The sequence below is a fragment of the Microcebus murinus genome, chromosome 11 (assembly GCF_040939455.1).
Source record: "Microcebus murinus isolate Inina chromosome 11, M.murinus_Inina_mat1.0, whole genome shotgun sequence".
Classification (NCBI taxonomy): Eukaryota; Metazoa; Chordata; class Mammalia; order Primates; family Cheirogaleidae; genus Microcebus; species Microcebus murinus.
Genome location: NC_134114.1, coordinates 17,224,994 through 17,250,270, shown reverse-complemented (window position 1 = coordinate 17,250,270; position 25,277 = coordinate 17,224,994). Strand labels below are relative to the sequence as shown.

At 33.5% G+C, this 25,277-nt stretch overlaps 1 protein-coding gene across 4 annotated transcripts in view; it reads left to right on the top strand.

The window, feature by feature from the left end:
- CDH12 (cadherin 12) overlaps positions 1 to 25,277 on the top strand; it is a 947,374-nt gene that overhangs the window by 163,228 nt on the left and 758,869 nt on the right. For 3 of the 4 annotated variants that reach the window (XM_020290040.2, XM_020290038.2, XM_020290039.2), the window contains exon 2: positions 17,170 to 17,244. The exons of the other annotated variant lie outside the window; for it this stretch is intronic. The gene's annotated coding sequence lies outside the window, so the exon portion shown is untranslated. The remainder of the gene's footprint in view (positions 1 to 17,169; positions 17,245 to 25,277) is intronic. 4 annotated transcript variants of the gene reach the window in all.

Here is a 25,277-nt window from a genome sequence, read left to right as displayed (position 1 = left end):
TCACTTGGCTGTAGCTAATTCTTTGTTAGGAATTAGATTAAGTGGTAGAGGATTCTATGGTTGTAGCTCTGAAATGATCAAGTATTCTCATTGATTGTACCATCTCATTAGCTTTCTATTTGTATAAACAAGGTTTCTTTGCTTCCTCTAATTGCATTAGAAGTATCAGACTCTACTGGGAAGCAGAAATCCAAATTCGAATGCAAGATCTACGGAGATGTAATTGCAAAGATTCTAGAAAGTTGCTCAATTTAGATTTCTCAATTTCTTAATGTAACGAAAGTTTTCCTGGTTGTTCTTTGTATGTTTGTTTTCCCCCTGAAAAATCAAACTGTATTTAATCAATGGGCTTTACATAGTTATTACTACATCAATATTATATTTCATTTTTAAGGATTAAAATCATTGCAAATCATTTAAAAGCATATAAAAACTCACATTTAAAAATATCCAAATGGAAACATTACATTTAAATCCTTGAGTAAATGAAGTGCAAAAATATTTTTAAATTACAGGAATTAATAAAATAATTAATTTGGAAAGTAGTATTAGACACTGAAGCAGAAAAAATCCCTCTCTCAACATTTTTAGGCTAGCAAAAAAAAAAGGACTACATCATTGTTGGATTTTTTCCTAGTATTTAACATAATTTTCCCAATGGAAATATTATCTTCAAACTTTTAGTATCTTGACAGATGGTGCCCGGATAAAATTGGTCAATATGTATTAATGCTAATATGTAAAATTTCTAACATAGACTAATAAGAGAGAAGTAAAGTAATAATTACGACCAGTCAGATATCAATCTCCAAATAAGAAACCAGGTTGAAGTTTTAATGTAGTCAGGGTGTGAATTCTTGCCCCAGTATACATACTGCTCTATAATTCAACTGCCAATGCATAGTAATAAGTGACTGGTTCTAAGCCAAGTTTTGCAGTCATAGTAAGCCTGAAATAGAGCAACTTTGCAAAATACCTCTTGAGTGTGTTTTTGGTTTGTAATATGTGTGTGTGTGTTCTCATATAAATATGTGCTTACTTTGACCAGTTTTATTATCACTGGTTGCAAAATAAGTTCCAAAGATCTCCATGTTTTTAATCCTTTTGAGAAATTTATTTAATATTCCAATTATATTTTCCTTGAAAGTATGAAAGAAACAAAGTGTGAAAACATTTAACTCTAATACATTTTTTCTTTACATTTACACTGAATTAGATACAGATTAGCAATACGTTGTTCCAAAGAATATTATTGGGGCATATGATAAAATTTCACTATAACTGTTACTTTTTTAAAGACTTTTTGTTGTTGTTGTTGTTGTTTTATTTCAGCATATTATGGGGGTACAAATGTTTAGGTTACATATACTGCCTTTGCCCCACCAAGAGTCAGAGCTTCAAGTGTGTGTGTACGGTACACACCACACCCATTAGATGTGACTATACCCATCCCCTGCTCCCCACTGCCACCTGCCTGACACTCAATGAATGTTACTACTATATGTGCACGTAAGTGTTGATCAGTTCATACCAATTTGATGATGAGTACATATGGTGTTTGTTTTCTTCCATTCTTGGGATAATTCACTTAGTAGAATGGGCTCCAGCTCTAGCCAGGATAATACAAGAGGTGCTAGATCACTAGTGTTTTTTATGCCTGAGTAGAACTCCATGACATACATATACCACATTTTATTAATCCACTCATGTATTGATGGACACTTGGATTGCTTCCACATCTTTGAAATTGTGTGAATTGTGCTGCTATAAACATTCTAGTGCAAACTGTAACTTTATAGTAGTGTTACATCATGTTAATTTTCTTAATTTTCATAAATGCATTGTTTATGTAAAATAATAGTTCTATTTTTTTAGAAAGTTTACTGAAGTATTTAGGAATCATGAAAAATGATACAGTGAATGATGTCTGCAATGTAAATTTTAGTAGCTCTAAAAAGCTACAGGTATGTAGGTGTTCATGATGTGTCAATGTAAGTTTATCAATTGTTATAAATTGTGTACAAATTGTGTATATATTGTATTGGGGGATATTGATAATAAGAGAGGCTAAGTATAAGGGCAGAGGTTATATGGGAAATCTCTGTATCTTCCATTCAATTTTGCTGTGAACCTAAAACTGTCCCCCAAAATAATGAACTTTTATTAGAAAAGAAAAACCTACATCATATTTTATTAATCCACTCATGTAATGATGGGCATATGCTCACCAGCAAATTGGTATTAATTGATCAACACTTAAGTGCACATAAAATAGTAACATTTATCAGGTATCGGGCAGAGTAGGGAATGGGTATATATATACCTAATGGATGTAGTGTGCCCCATGTGGGAGATGAGCGTGCTTGAAGCTCTGACTCGGGTGGGGCAAAGGCAACATATGTAACCTAAACATTTTTACCTCTGTAATATGCTGAAATTAAAAAAAAATACTTTCTACAAAAAATGATAAAAACCTATGTATATGTATAAAAGCATTTGTATGTATGCACATATATAGAGAAGGATAGCATGTGTGTATGTATACATATATATGTATGTGTGTGTTTATATATATGAGAGACAGAAAATATAGTAAAGCAATCTGCATAAAATGTTAGCATTTGATGAAAATAAACAAAGTAATAAAGTATGTACAAATGTTCTTTTTTCCATTCAAACAATGCTTTTGTTGTTAAAATATGAAAAATTACATATATGTGCATAATATATAAGTATGATTTTTGGTGTTAGCTCAGGGATCAGACAATGTATGCAAAGAGCCACATAATCTAATTATAACTTTTTCCCAAGTATAAAAATCCATTTCATTAATACCAGATAAAATCCACACAATCACACTATTATCTAATTCACTAAGTGTTTTTCATACAACACTGTTAGTCAGATAATTATATCTCGTAGTCACATGTGGTAATCCAAGCTTTGAGATGCAGGCAATTTCTCTAAGCTAATAAATAGAAGGAGCAAACCTGGTACAAAATCAGATTCACAAATTTTGGTGTTATTTTTTTCTCTTTTCATGTATAAAAACTATCAAACTTCCATTATAAACAATACAATTAAATGTGCCTGAGGTTTATTCTATTCAACATATGGGAAAAAATCTATTTTATAATGGACATAGAGAAAATTATACAGATTTAGATCTTTGTTTAACACCATCATTCCATTTTAATTTCTACTGCTGTTTGAATTCTCTGTCCTTAATGTGAAAATTGTCCTACTGGGTACTAAAGCAGTTAGATAAATTCACTTGTTACTCACATTGACAATTTTATTAATGGAGATAAATTTGAACTGTTGAACTCTAAATGAAAAAATATAAAAATACATCACCCCTTACAAGGCTTTGCTTTGGAGGAACCAATAGTAGGACTGAAGACTATTTCCTCTAGAGAAATGTACCTAATTTATGGAAAAAAGTGGTTCTCATTTTTGCTACATTGCAAGATATTTTTGGTTTTTCTCGACTCTGACTCATTCAGCAGATCTTTACAAAGCAAGGAAGGAGTTTTATTAAGAAGTTGGGCAATAAGAAATCTCTAAAACTCTTCAAACACGATATTTTTCTTACCTGGGAAGGTGTCTTCTTTCTTTGAGACTGTAGCCATCTAGGATTATCCTAATTGCTGCCTTTGTGTTACCTCCAAAACAATCATAAACTAAGATGAAAGATGTTGAAGATTCTTTTATTTGTTCCAGAATAAAGATACTTGTTTTACTATAGCCAATTTCTTATCATGCTCTCTTTCTGTTGGACTTATAAATTTAATTGAATTTAATTAGATATCTACAATAGATCAACTTTCTATACACATACTATAGAAGAGAATATGTACACTTTCACATTAAAATTATAGACAAAATTACATATGCAGAATGAATATATACATAAGCTGTGTTTGCTCTATATCAGTGGTTCAAACATCTGATTCAGGGACATAAATCTAAGGCCAGAGTCAATAAAGGAAAATATTTAGCAAGAGAATTCCTTACTCTTCATTAACCCATAGAGAGGCAGAAAATAATGGTGTAAAGAACCTGCTTCTCTGGGGAGGGAGGTGTCCATTGCATTAAGGAAATTTCTAGAACATCACTTATTGCTGTGTCTATGGTATTTACATGTCTATATCTAACCACTTTTTAATCTAATTTTGGTCTCTATGTAAAGAAACTGAAGTATAGTATGGAAGTAATGGAGTTATCCGACCTTGAAATTCAGTATGGATTTTTTCTAAAGAAAAACAAAAAATAATATCATGTTTAAGATGTAAAGAAAACACTCATGGAATGCAAATTAGTGAACATTTTCTATTCTAAACACAGATGCTAAAAATTTCTTGTTTTTTAAAGTTCTTGTTAGTGTTGTAAAATTTTATCCAATGAGCTCTGATGCTAAAAGCTTCTGCTCAAGTGACCTCAAAATTTAATCAATATCTTAAAGGATAGAGCCTAAATCTTGAACTAGTGAAATAACACAGTACAGAGTGAATAAAAATGTGATACTGGTGTTATCCTTAGAAACAATATTTTGCAAATATTTTGCCATCAATAATGAATATCTATGAGGTAGGTAAAGCAATTTGGATTATCTTATTTTTAAATGAGAAAACCTGAGCTTCAGAGATCTTATATGTTGATTCAGGATTTTTCCATTTGTTCATTTATTTGAATACATATGATAAAACCAACTGGGATTACAGAATATAGAAAAATAAGAGATAGTTCCTTTCCTCAAGGTGTAAGTCACAGACCAGGGACTAGAGTTGGGAGTATCATTCTAATCTAGTGTCTTTTCTTCCATAATCACAGCTATCTGTTTTGAGTGGAAGGTTTCACTAAGTGATCTCAGTTGTGTTTTTTAACTCAGATTTTAACTCAGATTCTCTTATTCTTTGAAATTTTATCAACATTGGACTGACAGGAAAATAAAATAAAATAAAAATAACAAACTAATTCTATTACTTGTGAATCAAAAATGTTTTTTCCATCTTTTCCATACATGTAGCATCTAGTCTTCTACTAACCCAAGTGCCTTTTGTAATTTTTTGTCTCTGTTTTAAACTCATTCCTTTAAAGTATGGTGGTGAACTGAACGAAAATATGTTGTCACTCCTATCCTGAATAACTGTATTCCTGCTGATGGCAGCTTGAGATAAAGTCAGCTCTTTTGTAAGCCACATCAAATCTCATGCATATATTAACTCTACTATGAACTGGAATATCTTTGTATGTTTAAATGCTTGAATTCACATAGGCTCTGTCTCTTCATACGCCTTATGCGGTGCATTGAATGTCAGCTGGGTACATAAAGCTGCCGAACAATTATCCAACATTTTTATGCAGTCTCCTTCTCACCAAGACATCCTCTTCTTCTTTATTCTCCTGAAATCAACTCCTTACTCTCCATTTTTATTCTTAGCTGTTTAAGTTGCTGACCACTTTACTGGAGAACTTTAAGCAATAGGATATCAGCACTCAGCTACCCCAAATCAGAATCTATATATCCAAACACTCTCTTTTCTCTCTCATTACCAGAGATAACTCCCTGCGGCTGACCTCTTCACATGTATTAAAAGCCTAACGCTCTTACATAGTCAAAGACATCGTTCCTATAATTCACTTCCTCCGCAGTAAGTTATCTTGCTCTGCTTGATGATTCTATTGGCATGTGTTTACATGCCATTATTCATCTATTTATAAAAATGAAACGAGATGAAAGAAATCATTCTTTCCATATCATCTGCCACTATATTTCTACCAGCTTTGTAGAGAAATTCTTAAAAAGAGTTGTTTATACTCATTGACTTCAATTCCTCTCCTCTCATTTTTCACTTAAATCACTTTTAATCAGCTTTCACCCCCTCCACTAATTTCACAGTAACTGCTCCTGTATGGATATCATAATTCTTCACTAAATTTAATGATTAATTAGTTTTCAAGATTCATCTTCCCTGGACTATGAAACAGTCGACCACCTCTCATCCTGACCCACGCACATTCTTCACTTACCTGCCAGGTCACCACAGCTTCTTAGTTTCACTCCGACTCACATTCTGAGCTCTCTAATCTTTCGTGCTCTTCATACCAACCCCCTTCTCTGTGATATGCTAATGCACTAGTGTTCCAAATCTCAGTCCTCGTTCTTCTTATTTATGTCTATACTTCTTTCATTGGTGATCTCATTTAGTCCTCAGTCTTTAAATATTATCTTACCTGGGTGCATCTTAGGTCTATAGCCCCAGATGACATGTTCACTCTAAACTTTAGCCTCATGTATGAATGGCTGACATACATTATCACTTAAATATTGAAAAGACATTTCAAAGTTAGTATGAGGGTCTACTGGCAGAATAATGACCTCCCAAACGCCCATGTGTTAGGCCCTAGAACCTGTGAATATGTTGCCTTACATGCCAAAAAAAAAAAAAAATCTACAGATATGATTAATTTAAGAAATATGATGGGGCAATTATTATGAATTATTTAGGTGGACCCTATATAATCATTTGGGTCTTTAAAAGTAGAGAACCTTTCCCAGCCTCATAGAGATACAACTACTAAAGAATGGTCAAAAAGATGCAACATTGTTGGATTTGAAGCTGGAGGAAGGAGGTACAAGTCAAAGAATGAGAGTGGCCTCCAGATGCTTGAAAAGTCTGAAATTTTTCCCTAGATCCTCCAAAGAGAAACACAGACCTGCTACCACCTTGATTTTAACCCAGCAAGACACGTTTTTGTCTTCTCCCCTCTAGAACTCTAAGAGGCTAAATTTGCATTAAGTCACCAAGCTGATGGTAATTTCTTATGACAGCCATAGAAAACTAGTGTAAGGCATAAAACAAAAACTTTACCACAAATTGCTACTTGACTCAATGACAGATCAAATGGTATTTTTCAAAATCTATCAGTCCACTGAATTACTAGGTTTTTTGTTCGTCATTTTCAGACCAGAAGATTTGAATTTACTTAAAGAATCTGGGTACTCTTTCAATTTGTTGCCATCTTGAGCTACATTGTTTTCTTTTCTAATTTAGCAATACAAACTCTTCTGGTTTATGCTTAGTAAATGTCCTCCCTCTTTTTAATCTAAAAATCTTTGTGCTTAAAGGGGAAGTTATGAGAAAAAATTTGGACATAAAGTCTCTTACTTTCTTTTACTTAAATTATCATTCCTTTCCATGCTCAAATTATTATTTTCTTTCTTCTTTTTTAATTTGCTCTATTTTGAATGAAATTGAGTTTATACTTTGGGGAATTCTGTTATAAAGCATTAGAAATAAATTTAGAATTATAATTCATTTGTTGGTGATAAATGTCACCATAGAAATATTTCCCTATCAAATTAGCTTAAAAAATGTGGACTAGCTAAATCATAATACTGTGAATAATAGAGCAATAAAAATTCATGTACCTGTGGTAATTAACTGGAAGCCATGAAGGGCTTCAGTTGTAAGTAATGTAAAATCACATGTCATGTCGCAAGAAGAACCAATGATTTCTGTGCCTTAAAAGAGCTCTGATTTTTTGGGGGTTTTTTTGTGTATAATGTTATCGAGGTTTCGCTTATATGCAATGAAGTACATAAATTCTAAATAAACCTTTGATGATTGGCGTATAAGTGTATGCAATCAGCCTCAAGATTATGATATGAACTACTGCATCCCTCAAAGCACTTCTCATGCCCATTTTTACCCAATACTTGCACAACATAACCACTATTCCGATTTTGGTTTTCATCCTGTTTTTGAATTTCATATAAATAAAATCCTGATTGTATCATCTTTTCTCCCTGGCTCTTTTGCTTAATAGTTTTATCTATATTGTTTCACATAGAAATAGTATGATTATTTTATCCCTATGTATTCAACCTACAGTTAATAAACATTTTTGGTTTTTTCTAGTTTTGTTAATTATAAAGAAAACTTCTATAGAGTTTCTTTTTTATATATAAAAAGACAAATATATGTAAATATATATTTATAAATTTGTCTTTTGGGGACACATATGCATTGAATACTCTTAAATTTATACTAGGAGTCAAATTGCTGAGTCATAGGGTAAGTTTATGTTTAGCTTTGGTAGATACTGCCAAACATTTTCACAAAGATATTTTTTATCACTTTATACTTCCCCTAGAAATGTGTATAAATTCCAGTTGATTATATATTCTAACAAGTGATATTGATAGTCATTTAAAATTTTTTTGTGTTAGCTATTCTTGTCATATAGTGGCAATTCCTTGTGGTTTTAATTTCTGCTTTCTGGATGTTTCAGTGATGTTGGGCACATACGTGTACAGTTATTAGCCATTTGGAAATTTTATTTTGTGAAATGCCTATTCAAGTCTCTTGGAGATTTTTTTAAGTGGGTGGCCCCTTTTGAACATCCTTTTAAAAATAAACATCCAATCTGAAATCAGCTTTCTTGTCTCCAAATGGCAAGAGATCATAGAAACAGTCAATATTTTAGCTCAAAATTACATACAGCATATATACAAAATATAATATTTGGATCATTATAATAAAAAGAAAACTGTTAAAATGTAAGTACTTTAATACACAAAAAAGGATAAAATATAGAAGGGTTAAGTATTATGAGAAAAAAAGATCACTACACACAGATACATCAATAGAGGCTTTGCACTAAGCTCCAACATATACAACAAAAATAAATGTGATTTCATTGGTTAAAGTCTGAGTGGTCGTCCCAGTTTAGCATTTGCTAGACTTCTGTTCCAACACAGCAACACTTAAGAAATTACCAAAGTGATGTGACTGTGATTGGTATATTCATCATCACTATAATGTCCTGTAATTAAGTTTAATTAAGTCATTATGAAAATACACACCCATGGTCAGACTTACTTAAGAGTCCTATTGCTATATGCAAAGCATGTTCAAAGGTATCCATGTGGCTGAAGGAAGGGAATTGTGGTGAGAGGAGAGACAGAGCATAAATAAGGTCAAATGACAGATCACGGAGACAGATCATTAAGAATTTTCAAAATAGTGTCTGAGTCAAACCTACAAAAATAATGTCAAATATGGGGTCCTTCTTGAAATATGAAGTAACACATACAAGTCTAAAATGGACCTTATTATCTTGTAGAAATATGTAGGCAATTCAGTATGGCGTGATATCAATGGAATATAGTGGGGGGATTATAAGTGAAATAATCATGAGTTAAATGAATATTTTGAATGCTATGCCAAGTATATTTGAATTATTTTAAAGGGGGAAGTTTAAAGGAAGACACTAAAGGCTCTTTTGTAAGGAAATAACCATTTCTCCATTCTATGGAGTTGTTTAGATGACAGAAGTCTTGAGGTAGGGAAACCAGTGAGTAAGCTGTTGCTAGCATCTAAGCAAAAAATTAATATTGAATTAGTCCAGGCCATTGCCAATTAGGATGGAAAGAATTAGGTTTAGTTGAGATGTATTCGAGTTAAAATTCACAAAACCTCATGACTGTTGGTATAAGGACAACTGACATAAGCAGTGGGGTTAATGGTGCCACTAGTAAATGAGAACAAAGAGATTATTTTTTTTAAGACAAAGGGAAAAGAAAGGGGATGAGTCAACTTTTTAAAAGCTATCAAGAATAGCCTCTTATTAGAAAATTGGATATTGTAGTCAGGAGCTTGAGAGGTTATTGGATGGGAATGAAAGCTTAGATATAATATACTGATGATATTTTGAGCCATGAAAATGGATTCAAGTGTCCAGGAGAGATTTTATATAAATATATATGTATGCTGTTAGTAGATAATGATATTAGGGTTGAAATAAACTCCTCACATTGAAGAAAAAGCAATATCTGAATGGAGTCCAGTGTGTAAAGTGAGCCAACAGCTTTAATAGATAGAAAACAACTTGATTATTGTGGAGCATGGTACGGATTTTGGACTTATCTAGAAGGAGTCATGGGAAATTATTGGAGGTTTAGAAGCAGGCTTCTGAAAGTTCTAACTTGCATTTTTAAACAGTTATTCTGGCTCCAGCTGCTGGTGGAACAAGGACGGCAGTGGCTGTATTACCAATGAGCAGCTATGTGAGGAGAGTATTGCTATATCCTAGGCAAGGGATGACAATGGAAGCAAAGGGGTTAAGTAGTTGGCATGATATGAAATTCAGAATGTATTATAAAGGTAGAGCTAATAGAACTTTCTGATAGATCTGTTCTGGCATTTTTTAGGAAAAAAAAAAGAAATTAACAATGAATTTTTTTTTCTTTTTGATCTGAGTTACTACATAAGTGATAGTTCTACCGTGGGCCTTAAGAAGAGCAGTGCTATTTGGTAGAGGGGTGTAATCAAGAATTTAATTGTTAAATTCCTAATTTTCACCTAAGTGAAAATGTTAAAAAAATAGTTGACTATGTGTGTGTGTGTGTGTGTGTGTATATATATATACATACATATATATGTATATATATATGTATATATATATATACATTCAAACTTAATTAATAGCTCACGGCCAGAGATATTAATTAGGGCCTACCTTTAGGAGTTATTTGAAGTCATGAGTCTGGGAAAGGTGACCCAGGTAATGAATGTGTATAAAGATGAGAATAGCCATATAAAGTTCTGGTGAAGAGAGTGACGAGATTATGACAATGCTATTTATTAGATATAGAGTCTTTGATTAACCCCTGTTTGCTGAATGTTTATGGAATTAGTAGAAAGTGGCAAAATTGCAATCTGTTTAGTGTTTCTCCATTAAATCTTCATCTGATATTTTGTTCCACTGTTCTTTTTCTTTGGGTGTACAGCTTAGTTGTACATGAAGGGTGGACTGAGATAAGGGTGGACTTAGCCCATCTACCTTATCTCTTCTACCAAAAATAACCAATCTCAATGCTCTCATGTACAGAGCCTTCTAGGTAGTTCTCAGGGGGATTCAAATTTTTACTGTTTTTTGTGCATGACCATCTTTCAGAATCTCTTTTCCCACCTGAAGTAGCTTCTCTATTCCTTACAAACATGTACATTTCTGAAGAATGCTTGTACATTTCAAACAAATATTTTGACTAAATATAAAGATTTTTCTTCTAACTTATACTTGTGAGATCTTATATTTGGTATCATAGTTTATATATATATTTAACATATACAAATGTTTATATATATATATATTCCATTATAGAAGTATTCAAGTCATCAAGAATATATATTTTCTAATAAAATTTAATTTCAACTTTATTCTTTAATGCATTTAGGGATTAATATCAAAATGAACTTATGAAAAATAGTGAGCAAGGAAAGAAATGGTGAAAGGCAGAAAAATTTTATGAAATTATTTGAATTTTTTCAAAAGGAGTTGATCTGAAATGAAGCCACTCAAAATATTGTTCCATCATTCCAGACTTAGTTCTAGAATGTATAATCCAGTTTGGCTGATGCTTCTGGTAATAAGCTTCATTTAGTCTTTGAGAACAGTGGACTATAGAATGTTAAGAAGGAGGCTCCATTTTTAATATATAATATGTAATTTTTAATTCTGAAAAACCCTGGTGTTAATTACCATTGTTCTTTTTATTTATATTATTATCTCTTAAGTGCAGTGCAAGAGATCATTTATAGAATGAATTCATCTACTCCAAGTTCTCACTATATTGTTACATGGTTACCCTCTTGATTATGAATGTCTATTATATCTTGCCTTCGACACATTGGCTATATTTCACATTTTAATCTTTTTCTGTTTCATGGTTACTATATATCTAACTTTCATCCTAGAAGTATTCAATAGTCATCCAAAAGCCTATTTTAAACATCTACCATATTTGGGCTATATCTGGTATTGAAGCTGTTGAAGCTGTACTTGGTATTCATTTTTAGAATTCTAATGCTTTGGTGTTAGGAGGTTCTCCTGTGATTCAGAACCTGGAACTTAGAACTTGAAAAATGTGATCCTTTATAATATTTTCTAAAACCAGATTTAATAAGAATAATTAATAACTCACATACCATAAAATTCACCCATTTAAAAGTGTACAATTCATGAGCTTTTAACGTATTCATAGAGTTGTGCATTCATCATAACATTCAATTTTAGAACATTTTTATTACCCCAGAAAGGAACTCTGTACCCCTTAGCCATCTGATATTTTATATAGAAAAACAGAGGAGAAAAAGGATGTAGAAGTGAGTTTAGGGGAGAGAGAAGATAGTTCACAATTAAAAAAAAAGTAGCTGGGAATGGCTGAAAAGGCAACATTTAAGTCAAGATCTAAAGGAAGTGAGCTAGTAGTGTGGCTTTTTCTTAGAGGGAGATTGACTTTTAAATCCTTCCTTTGTAATCTATTTTTAATAAAACTATTGTGAATATGGAGGCTCTTGATGAAATAAAAGTGGTAAGTCCCTCTCCCTAACATGTCTTATAATTGGAATTTTCTGCTCTTGAAAGACTTTTCTGATATTAAACATGGAAATCCACTAAATACTAATATTAATGGCAATAGTGACAATAAAAATCATACAATGTAGATATTAGCAGTTATCTCTTCTCATCTGTTTCCAAGAAAGACTCTCACCTTACCGTATAAAGGTTCCCATTCAAATAGGCTAATGTCATGTTAGTTCACTTGCAGTGGCTGATAAAGACCTGCCATTTCTCTTCTCAGCAGCTCCTGATATTGATGTGATACATGTATCTCTGATGGGTAGCATGTGGAGAGTGATGCTTCATTACGCCAGATGATCATACGCTTGTCTCTCTCTCATGGATGGAGTGTACACAATGAAAGGGGTTAACAGACCCAGAATCCCTGGTAGATATAGTGCAACACATGATGAGCAGAGAATTTTTTTCTTTTTAACTTATAAATGCCTACAGCAATTATGTCCTCTTTTAAATTATTTTCTTGCAAATGTGTACCTATGAGTCTGTGCAAAGAACATTGATAAATGAGTAAAGAATTGATAAGCACTTATGCCTGTAAAGGGGACTACAGTTGCTCTCTATGTAAATAGTTTAAATCTCTAATATTTATGACTACTGCTTTATTGTTTGCTTACAATACAATGCCATAACAAACTATACGTTCAAAGATTATATATGTTTTGTGTAGCTAAAAAAAGAGAAAAGAAAAGAAAAGAAAAAGAAGAATGACAGGCATATACACATCACAAAACTTAGGAAAGAAAACAAAGCCTTCTTTTTGAAGTTCCTTCTGTGCATCTTCACAAAGATTTTACTTTCCTGTGTTCCCTCTGTGACAACCACTAATTCAGAATGTTTTATTAAATCATTTTCTAGCCATTCTTTATAAATTTATCATGTAGTCATGAGTATCACTAAGCAATATATTAGTTCCTTTTTTCCTGGTTTTATATAATTGGAGTTATTCTAAATATATTATTTTATAATTAAATTTTGTACACATTATATTTTGACTTCTATCTATGGTATATAGACACCCCCCCACACACACATATATATATATATGCAGTAAGATAAAATAATAAACATATAATTTTTGTTTTTTATTGATTTAATTTTACATATACATGTAATTTTTCTTTATACATTAAAACAGTGTTGCTATAAACAGTCTTGTGTTTGTTCCTGGTGCAGAATTGAGGTTTTCTAAGAATGAATGTCTTGATTTTATCATGATTCTTCTTCAGCTTTAATAGGTCATGTGAAAAATATTTTCCAAAGCAATTGTAGCAAACTTATACCATCAGCAAGGCATGAGATATATGTCACTCTTTATACTTTGGCATTGCCATATAATTTTCAAGTACATTTAGGTGCTTTTCATTAGTTTGTTTAAGAGAGCAGCTGGACACAGTGGTACATGCCTGTTGTCTCAGCTACTTGGGAGGCTGAGTTAGGAGGATTGCTTGAGCCTATCAGGAGTTCAAGACTAGCCTAGGTAATATAGCAGAAAAAGAAGAAAGAAGGAAAGAAGGCACAAAGAAAGAAGAAGGGAGGGAGGAATGGAATGAGGGAAGAAAGGAAGGGGGGAAAAAAGAAAGCTTATATCACATTATGCCATCAAATGTCAAATTCTTATCTTTGAAATCCTAAGTTTTCACAATGATAAATTGATAGTTAAATATACTCACCTCTGCTCTTCTTGCTGTTCCTCATCCTATCTTCCTTACTGTCCCTCATGGATTACTATGTGGACAAATATGAGTTTCTTGCTCTTCTGCTCTCATATGTGTGATACCACCATGCACAGAAAGAAATTTGGCATTGAAAAAGGGAAACATCGAGTTAGAGTTCAGCCTAGCCTTGGGGAAATTACCTAACCTTTCATTAACTCAGACAGTTTATGATAGGGAAAGTAATAAAGCCCATTAATAATAATGGTTGTTGTAAACAATAAAAATTCTGTATTCACATGCTCAGAAGAGTGCCTTGTACATTTCAGGTGTTAATAAAATCTACTTAATATTTTTATTATGGTGACTTCATATCCAAGACCTTAGTCCTCATTTCACTCTCCTAACTATTTCGACAATCTTGTTTTTCCACATCCTTCTTCATTGACTGGTTTGATTTTATCACTCTATAAATAGCCTTGTAATTGGATAAATTTTCCACTTTAAAGATTTAAAAATGTCATATTTTCATATTTGGCATTTCTTTCAACTAGGGTTTTGTAACCTAAATCCCAATATTTTCACTTCTGTCCATCTTTTCCTGACTTATAATAGATATTTTGTTAAGCCTAAAGTAATTGGCAGGAAAAAATTTTCTGATTTTGTAATGAGAGAAATATCATGGTTATATGATGTCATTTTGGGAAGGAGATGAAAGATTATCATCTTTGTTAGGATTTATCCTTTGTTGTTGCATAAATAATAGGCACTCTATTAAATGGTGAATAAAATAAGCCCTTCAAGAAAGAACTACAGATTATAAACTTCCTATGAATATTTTGAACATTGTGTTTTGTCCAAACCATATATCTACTATCCAAGTACTGACCAGGCCCAACCCCACTTAGCTTCCAAGATCAGATGAGATTGGGCATGTTCAGGGTAGTATGGCCACAGAACCAAGCCATATAACTTCACCTATGTCTATATGAATTAAATCTAACTGCTAGGTGTTAATCAAATTTGAGTTTGTATAAAAAAATAGGTGAGAAGGGATATTGGTAAGGGATTGAAGAATCTTCTAGAAGTATTAATAAAGCCAAATTTTCCTAAGCCCAATACATGAGCTCAAGAGCATATCAAATCATAGTCGTTGGAGGTAGAGTGAATTTGCTGGCAGTTAGATCTATCTGTATCCCAGCCTATTCAATGCCTGTTCAGGTTATAAGGAAACACAATTGAAGAATTATTTAAAAACTTATCTAATTAATCTGTAAATCATTGTCATAAACACTATTCTGTGGTCCTAAACATGCTAAACCTCTCCACCATGAAATATAGGAGAGAGTGTGATTATAGAAAAAGAGCTGAAGAGATTGCTGAATGAGGAATAGCACTGAAATATTCAAATTAGATGTGTCTGACTTGCCAATGTTGGGAGAAGGGTGCTTTTGGGAGTCAAAAAAAAAAAAATCATATTGCATCAGCATTTGTCAAAGTCTGTCAGTGATGTCCTTATAAGAGGAGAAGGAGACCACAGGGAGCTTTCTTTCTCTCTGATAAGTGAGAATGCAGGGAGAGGGAGCCCTCTACAAGTCAAGAAGAGAGCCCCCATCAGAAATAGACCATACTGGCAGTTTGATTTTGGACTTTCCAGCCTCTAGAACTATGAGAAATAAATTTCTGTTGTTTAAGCCACAAAGTCTATGGTATTTTGTTGCAGCATCCCAAGCTTACTAATATAGAACTAGAATATAATATAGAGAGAATAAAATAAAAATATTTTCATACTGGAAAGTATTATGAAATTTAAATAGTAATACTATATTCCATTATTGAATTTTAACCAAGAGCCATTCCCTACCTACCTGAGGTAGCACCATTATATTCTTCATTTTACTGCTGGTGATACAGAGACACAGAAAGGAAAATAACTTTCCCAAAGTCAGCTGCACATTGTTAGATGTGGGGGAGCCAAGGTTCTACATTAGACAATTTAACTCAGAAATCTATGTTCCTAACCACTTTTTTTGTACTTAGAAATACATGAGGGTATTTACATTATACATACTATAAAATTTCCCCCAGTAATGCTTTCTTTACTTCAAATATTTTAGAATCATCTCTTGGGTTAATTAAAAAGACAGAATCTTTAGAGAAGTTTATGAGTCACATAAGCAAATTAGTTTCATTGCTTCTTCTAAATGATCAATTATTTGTAATACTAAATTAAATGTGTGACTAATTTTTAAAATATATATTTTTGAATAAGAATATAAACTAACTTAGGTTATGGATAATGTGATAATTTCATAAGCAGTGTTATCTAAATGCAACTGGGAGAGAAATTCTGTTTCTTAAAATTTGGTGTGGTATAAAATAAAATAAAATATAAATTAGGAGATGTGTATTTTCCTATATTCATTTTACTAATTAATCTTGTAATTTGAGATCTATCAGGGTTTTGTTGTTTTTTTTTGTCTATTAAATATAATGTTACACTTTGCTTTGGTTATTATTAGTGTGTTATAAATCGAAGGAAAAGGGTAATTATTCAAAAATGTATAGCATTTTGTCATTGAAAGATAATTTTATAATCAAGTAGTTAATCCTCTCCTTTGGGAGGGAGGAAAGTGAGGTCCAAATGAGTATTGGGTTCATTTACATTATCAGAACATAGTTATAACTCATAACTTTGTTTATTGTTCATGTAGCTCTTCTTCAGGAACTGAAAACACACCTGATCCATGCCTGAGTGCTAATATACCCCTTAATATTCAGAGGACATATAGGAACTAACACCATGATAGACTGACTGATTGATTGATTTCGAATAGTTGTGTTTCCACATACCCATTCCTCTTCTCTGAAAGAAAAGACAATAAAATGTACTCTTTAATTTATGTGAAATTTGTCCACTTTTATAATTCAATATCTTTTCTTGTTATGATGGGTGTATAAATTCACGTATACATGATCTCCTTGACTTTGTCACAAAAATGTGTCTGTCTCCTTCGGCAGGGCAACCTATTGTTTCCTTTAAATCCAGGAGCTTTTTTCCTTTGTTTCTTTGTCTGATCTGCAGGTAAACCTCAAAGATATTGAGAGGTCAGTTCCAGACAAATGGCAAGAAAGCAAATATCCCAATAAAGCAAGTCACGTAAGTTTTTTGGTTATCCTGTCCATATAAAAATATGTTTACACTGTCTGTAATCTATTAAGTGTGAAATAGCATTTTGTTTGAAGAAACAATTTACGTATCTTACTTAAAAATACATTATTTTTACAAAATGCTAATGATCATTTAAGTATTCAGTAAGTCATAATATTTTTGCTAATGGAGGGTCCTTCCTCCACGTTGATGGCTGCTGACTGATCAGAGTCATCGGTGCTGAAGGTTAGGATGGCTGCGGCAATTTCATAAAATAAGAAAGCACTGGAGTTTGCCACATCCATTGAATCTTCCTTTCACAAAGATTTCTCTGTAGCATGAAATGCTTTGTGATAGAATTTTTATCCACAGTAGAATGTCCTTCAAAATTGGAGTCAAACCTCTCAAATACTGCCACTGCTTTATCAACTAAGTTATATAATATATTAAGTCCTTTGTTGTCATTTCATCAATGTTACAGCATCTTCACCAGGAATAGATTCTATCTTAAGAAACCACTTTCTTTGCTCATCCTTGAGAAGCAGCTCTTTATACATTCACATTTGATCGTGAAATTACAGCAATTCAGTCCCATCTTCAGGCTCCACATCTAATTCTAGTTCTCTTGCTATTTCCACAACATCTGCCATTACTTCCTCCACTAAAGTCTTGAACCCCTCACAGTCATCCATGAGGGTTAGAATTAACTTCTTCCAAACTCCTGTTAATGTTAATATTTTTACTTCTGACCATGAATCAAAATGTTTTTAATCACACCTAGAATGATGAATCTTTTCTAAAGGGTTTATAATTTACTTTGCCCAGATCTATCAGAGGAATCACTATTGAAGACTTAGCCTTATAGAAATCAAAATTGCCCCTTGATTCATGAGATGCAGAATGGATGCTGGGTCTGCAGGCATAAAACACTATTAATCTCTTTGTACAACTCCGTCAGAGCTTTTGGATGACTGGGTACATTGTCAAAAAAAAATAAAAAATTCTGAGTAGTAGGTTTCTACAGCAGGCAGGCTTAAAATATTCAGAGAAGCATACTATAAACAGGTGTGCTGTCATCAGGCTTTGTTGTTCTATTTAGAGAGCACAGGCAGAGTAGAACTGGCATAATTCTTAAGAACCCCAGAAATTTTGGAATAGTAAATAAGCATTTACTTCAACTTAAAGTCAACAGCTACATTAACCCCTAAAAAGAGTCAACTTGTCCTTTCAAGCTTTGAATGAAGCATTGACTTCTCATCTCTAGCTAAGAATGTCCTTGATGGCATCTTATTCCAGTATAAGGCTATTTCATCAACATTAAAAACCTATTGTTTAATGTCACCAACTTCATCGATGATATTAGCTAGATTTTCTGAGTAATTTGCTGCGTAAGCACTTGCTGCCTTACCTTGTGTCAGATCAGCAGTCTGTTCTCAGTTCTTGGGGTGTTCGGGCAGAAGAATGAACAGATACACTGAAAGACAGGTAAGCATATGGCAAAGTTTATCTAGCCAACTAAGATACATTTGCAAAAGATGGTCAATGAGCTCCCTGTTGTAACAGGAGGATTCTGATGATGGTTTGCAGTCCCATTTTATATTACCCAGGCTAGGCCTTCCTTATAGTTTAAACGTCACCGTGAAACCACTTTGATGGACAGTTGGAAGTTATATAACCCGAGTCTTACTGCGCATGTGGATCTACCAGGAGCCTCTTTGAAAGCCTATGGAGGAGCCAATAAACCACAATGTGGATTTAAGCTAATGGCATGATAATTAGTCTTAAGTTGCTCTAGGTCACCTTCCAGACCCTATTATGCCTGCGTACTTGGCCCATGGGCTGAGGAATCCTCTGAATTCTTTTGCTGTTGGTGCACTAAGTTCTGATTGGCAGATTGTCAAGACGTTCATTCCCTCCTCCTCCTATGTGGCAAATGCTTGCAGTACCTGCCTTTGTCAATAGAAGAGCCGGAGGTCTCTCACCATCTACCTAACACTTGCACTTTTATATTATGAAGAGGGCTTCTTTCTTTAAACATCATGACAGAAGTTTTGCTTCAAACTTTTCTTGTGGAGCTTTCTCACTCTTCTCAGTATTCATAGAATTGGATAGAGTTAGGACCTTACTCTAGTTTAGGTTTTGGCTTAAGTGAGTGTTGTGGTTGGTTTGATCTTTTATCCAAACCACTAAACTTTCCTTCATATCAGCAGAGGCTGTCCTGATTTCTTATTATTCTTGTGTTCACTGGAATATCACTTTTAATGTCCTTTAAGAACTTTTTGTTTGCATTCACAACTTAGCTAACTGTTGGGTGCAAGAGACTCAGCTTTCAGCCTGTCTCAGCTTTCACCATGTCTTTGTCACTAAGCTTAATTGTTTCTAGCTTTTGATTTAAGGTGAGAGATGTAATACTCTTCCTTTCACCTGAATACTTAGAGGCCATTGTAGGGCTATTAATAGCCCTAATTTCAATATTGTGTTGCCTTAGGGAATATGGACATAATATGGAGGAAGAGAGATGGGGAAGGCCTGGTTGGTGGAGCAGTCAGAACACACATTTATTGATTACGTTCATGGTCTTACATGGCTGAAGATCATGGCACCCCAAGCAATTATAATAGTAACCTCAAAGGTCACTCACGATAATAATGAAAAAGTTTGAAATATTGTCAGAATTACCAAAATGTGACATAGAGTGGGCCCATGCTGTTGGAAAAATGGTGGTAATAGACTTTCTGGATACACAGTTGCCACAAACCTTCAGTTTATATAAATTGCAATAGCTATGAAGTGCAAGAAAGCAAAACATAATAAAATGAGCTATGCTTATATTTTCTTTTACACGTTTGTGGAAGCTGCACCAAGTCTTAGAAAGCTTAATATGCTCAACTTTAAATCCTTTTGGCAAGAACTAGCTTTAACTTGTTTATTTACAACATCACCAAGAATGTGCTGAGTAAGTTGTAGGTATGCTATTGCCAACAATTTCTTGCCAAATAGAACCTAGATTCTTGTATATTCACATATTAGTATCCAAAAGATGTGTTTGCGTAAAATGCTAGATTTGACCTAGACTAATTCTATTTTTCCTTCATATGAGCTATTTTACTGAGTCACTGAACTATAGTGTTTGCTTCAAAAGCAAACTTTCCTTGGAATCAATGGTAGGCAGATCACACAAATTTCAGGAGCTCAACTGAGAGTCATGAAAAGTAAATCACAATAGTAAGTAGACATTAATGTGAAACCAGCTGACTACCCAAAGCGAACAATTGACATTATTACAATACAGACTTATGGGCTGAGAAAACGATTGGGAGTTGCCATTAAATGTTAGATCTATTTCATGAAGTCTCAATGTTATTGAATATTTGCAGTCTCTTTCAATATACCTTGTACTTTTTTTTTTTGTCTAATGATAGGAGAGTCAGGTATCTCTGTGACCTTACTTTAATTTGATTTAAGCATCAATACAAAAGCTTCATAGGCACTTTGTGAAGTAAAGTGATTTATTTTTTCATTATTACTTCTGGGAATTATGGGGCATCCTAGACATAAATTCCAATGAAAGCCCCATTCACTTGCACAGTAACAAAAAGAAAAGTCAATTCCAGAGACAAAACCTGTAATAGTAAAGTAAGGATGAAATTTGATTACATGTATCCATTAAATTATCACTTGCAATGTAGAATTTTTATGTGTAGATTTCTATCTGTCCTTATTTTTTTGTATATTTGTTTAACTTTAACTTTGGAAAGTTTAGTAAATCGATGTTTTATAGTGACCCCTATAAAGCAATATTTTGATGACGTAATTCTTAGTAATCTACATTTATTCCAAATATTGTTTTAAATAAAATTTAACAAAATGGTCACATTTTTGATGAAGCATTTTGACTAACTCCCTTATTGCTACAGCTTTCATATCTGGCATTTTCACTTTTGTAACTTTTATGTCCATGAATGAGATTAACCCAACACCAAGTTTATAAGTCAGATACATTTCTTTAATACCAAGGTCATGGACTTTCCTCCTAAATCCATTTAACATTTTTTCAAATGAATGTCCTCTTAAGGTCATGAGGAAGAGAATATTTAGAACCCAAATGAAGCAGAAAGATGTAGAAATTATGACTTTTATAGAAACTGCTCCAAATGCTTTATCCCCATGCCAATGAGCACATTGTGTTATTCTTATAGTCTAAAGACATCAAATGCTTATATATAGTTTTGCTCGAGAGTAACCCAGAATGATAAATTACATATTTTTCATATACTTTTTTATATTTTAGCGTATTATGGGGGTACAAGTGTTAAGGTTACATATATTGCCCATGCTGCCTCTCCCCTCTCGAGTCAGAGCTTCAAGCGTGTCCATCCCCCAAACGTTGCACCTTTTACTCGTTGTGTTTGTATATACCCATCCCTTCCTCCCCCCTCTCATATACTTTAATAAATGAGAGAAAGGTAAAATAAAAGGGATCATAGAAAAGTATTTGAAATTATTGGCCTTATTCTGCCCTATTATTGATGTGTATTGGCAAATGATATATTATCTTTTCCTCTTTTAAACACTGAGTTGACTTAAATATTTACCTGATACATATTTGAGATCTTATTGTGTCCTAGACCTTCTGCATTGAGCTTGGGTTACAAAGATGGAGGACACATTTGTTCCTGGCCTAGCAGGAGATGGTGCTATATAAATAAATATCTTTCATCTATTCATTCACCAAAAATAGAGATTGAGTTTCTTTCAAATCAGGCATCATTCAAGGCACTGGAAATACAGCAATGAACAAGGCAGAGAAAGGCCCTGTCTCCAGGGATTATATTTTAGCATGATGAAACGCCTAACAAATAAGCAGAAATAAATTTTAAGTATCATTTTAGTGTAGGCAATATTTTGACTGATAACTGAATGATAGGAAAAAGCCAGCCAAGTTAAATTTCTGGGGAAGAGTGCCCTAACAGAAGCCTCAGTTAGTACAAAGGGTCTCAAGCAAGAATAAACCCAGGGTGTTCAAGGAAGGGATTCTCTATGTCTCAGGTAGAGCAGATGCGATGGATGATTGTAGGTGTAAAGTTAACCAGATTAAGGAATACCTAGGAAACTAGGTGTGTCTGTGAGGATATTACATGAAGAGATTGTTGTGTGAATCAGTAGATTGAGTGGGGGAGGATCTGCCCTCATTGTGGGCATGTACCATCCAATCTGCTGGGAGTCTCGATAGAACAAAAAAGGGGGAGAAAAGGCAATTTCTTCTGTCTCTCCTGGATCTAGAATACTCTTTTTCTCCTGTTGTTGGACATCAGAACTTCAGGCTCTCTGGCCTTTGGACTCCAGGACTTGCACCATTCTCCACGACTTGAATTTTCATTATATTTGCACCAGATGGTTTGTTGTGGAACTTCTCAGCCTCCATAATCCAATGAGCCAATTCTCCTAATAAATCCTCTCTCATCTATCTATCTATCTATCTATCTATCTATCTATCTATCTATCTATCTATCTATCAATATCTGTCTAATATTGATTCTTTCTGGAGAACTCTAAAACAGCAGGCGCTGGTGAAATAAAGTTGGCAAGGGGCACATCAGGAAGACTGAAAATTTTTAATCCAACTCCAAGTGGAGGCTTAATAGGCACTTTAAAACAGGAAGTAAATTGAGTGGTTTGCATTGTACATTGATGACTCTGGTGACTGGTTAAGAAAGTAGAAGAAGAGAAAGTATGACAAGAAAAGAAATAGGGAACTCTTACAGTTATACAAGCAAGATCTAATAGACTTTGAACAATGGTAAACTTTAGAAATAGATGGGTTTTGTATGTTTTGCTCATTGAGAAGATGAGGGTGTTTAAGGTAAAGGGAAAGTTTAAAAAATCATATATTTTTAAATACTGGTGATTAGTAAGGCAGGATTAATGCTATATTAGGAAAATGAAAACATTTCCCAGACAACTGGACTATTGGAAATTCAACAGCAGCAGCAAAAAATGGTATATAAAAATCATACATACAGGAGAGAGCCAAGGATGTAGCTATCATGCTTAGATAATTCTTGAGGCTCCTGTATGATTGGAAAAAAAGAAGTAGACTAAAATGACACAAACAATACAATCAGAACCAGATGATTATGTTTAGATACATGCTATAGGAACTAGTAAATAAGAGACATATATTCAAGGTTATTAATATAATACATTTTAAAATACTGTGAGATTTTCTGTAATTATTTCTAATTTTCAAAGTCTTTTTGAAATATATTTTAATATATTAATATATGTTTTAATATATGTTTAAAATATATGTTTAAAATACAATATCTGTTTAAATATATATGTTTAAAATATATGTGTAAGATATGATATCTGTGATATTGTGAAATATATATTTGGTTTTCCACCCCACTTCCAGGAATACATGTTGTAAAATCCTTACAAATGCAGTGGTGTCTTTTGTATGCTAATGAGTTGACTGATGGTGGCAGTGCCTAGGTAGTTTTAGGATGGGGGCTGTCACCAGAAAGACCAAGATAGGATTAGAAGTTTGGAAATTACAGCCCACCCTAACCTCTGGAAAAAGGATAGGGACTGAAGGTTAAGTAGATCATCAGTGGCCAATGGTTTATTCAATCATGCCTACATAATGATGCCTCCATAAAACCCCAAGGGACAAGATTCAGAGAGCCTCTGAGTAGCTGAATACATGGATGTTCCTGGAAGGTGGTGTGTTTTGTGTAAGAATTAGAAATCTTCATGCACATTCCCACATGCCTTGCCTTACGATCTGTATTCTTTGTAATATTGTTTATAATAAACCAGTAAATGTATGTTTTTCCCTGAGTTTTGTGATTCATCCTAGCAAATTAATCAAACCCAAAGAGGTGGGTAGGTGATCCCTGATTTATAGCCAGATGGTCACAAGCACAGGTAAAACAACCTTGGGATTTACATATTAAGGGTAGGCAGTCTTGGGGACTGAGCCCTCAACTTATGGGATCTCACACTATCTCCATGTGGATAGTGTCAGAATAGAGGAGAATTAGAGGATATCTAGCTCATGTCTGCTACAGAATTTACTGCTTGTTTATTGGTGGGGCAAAATTCCCACACATTTGGTCACAGAAGTCTTTTGTGTTGATTGTTGTTGAGTGAAAGAACAGAAAAAGCACTCTGCATCTATGTGTGAGATATTTGGTATTTACCCACTCTTATGATCGCATTGAATCACAATGTGAACTAGAGCAAGAAAAAAAATGCCATCATCTTTCCTAACGGAGGCCAGCAAAGGAGAAACTGTCATGGAGGTTGACAAAACTATATACATTTTTGGGCAAAATTTGACTGACAGGATCTGTATCAGAGAAATCAAATGGGAATATGGTTTCACTATATGATGTTAGCTGCAAAGCAGGATGATTAGGGATGTTTTGTTACTACTATATTGTTTATTTTCTGTCTACTCCTCCTCCTGACACATCATTGGTACTCAGTATGCTTGTTAAATATATTTGTCTGAAAAGAATTAAGAGCAAGAAAAATTTGGTTTCATTTGAAGAAATTATGTAAAAGATAATTCTCAGTTAAGTCTTCCAGATTAATGTGTTGACTGTGTATGAGTCACTGGAGAGCCTGAAACAATGTATTTTGGGGGGCTACCCATAAATTTATGATTCAGTGATATTGGGGTGGATCAGACTTAAGATGTTTCATGTTCTACTGAGGCACATCATCCTGGACAACAGAGACCTAAGCAGAGTGTGACTAATCAGTGAGGATAGAATCACAAATTGGATTTAACAAGTAAAAATGAAATGACCTGTTTGTTCTCTTACAAGGACTTTAGTCCTTGGAAACTGGAAAGCAAAAATGTTATTTCTAATTCTCATAAACTTGCATGTGCAGAACTTGTGATAGCCAATGATAGTCTGGGTCTCTGTTGGTTGTCCCACAGTTCAGAGCACTCTGCAGGTTGGCTCATCATAGTTGAGGACTGCTTTCAGATGGTGATTTGCTGCTCACTCAATGGAAATTTGAAA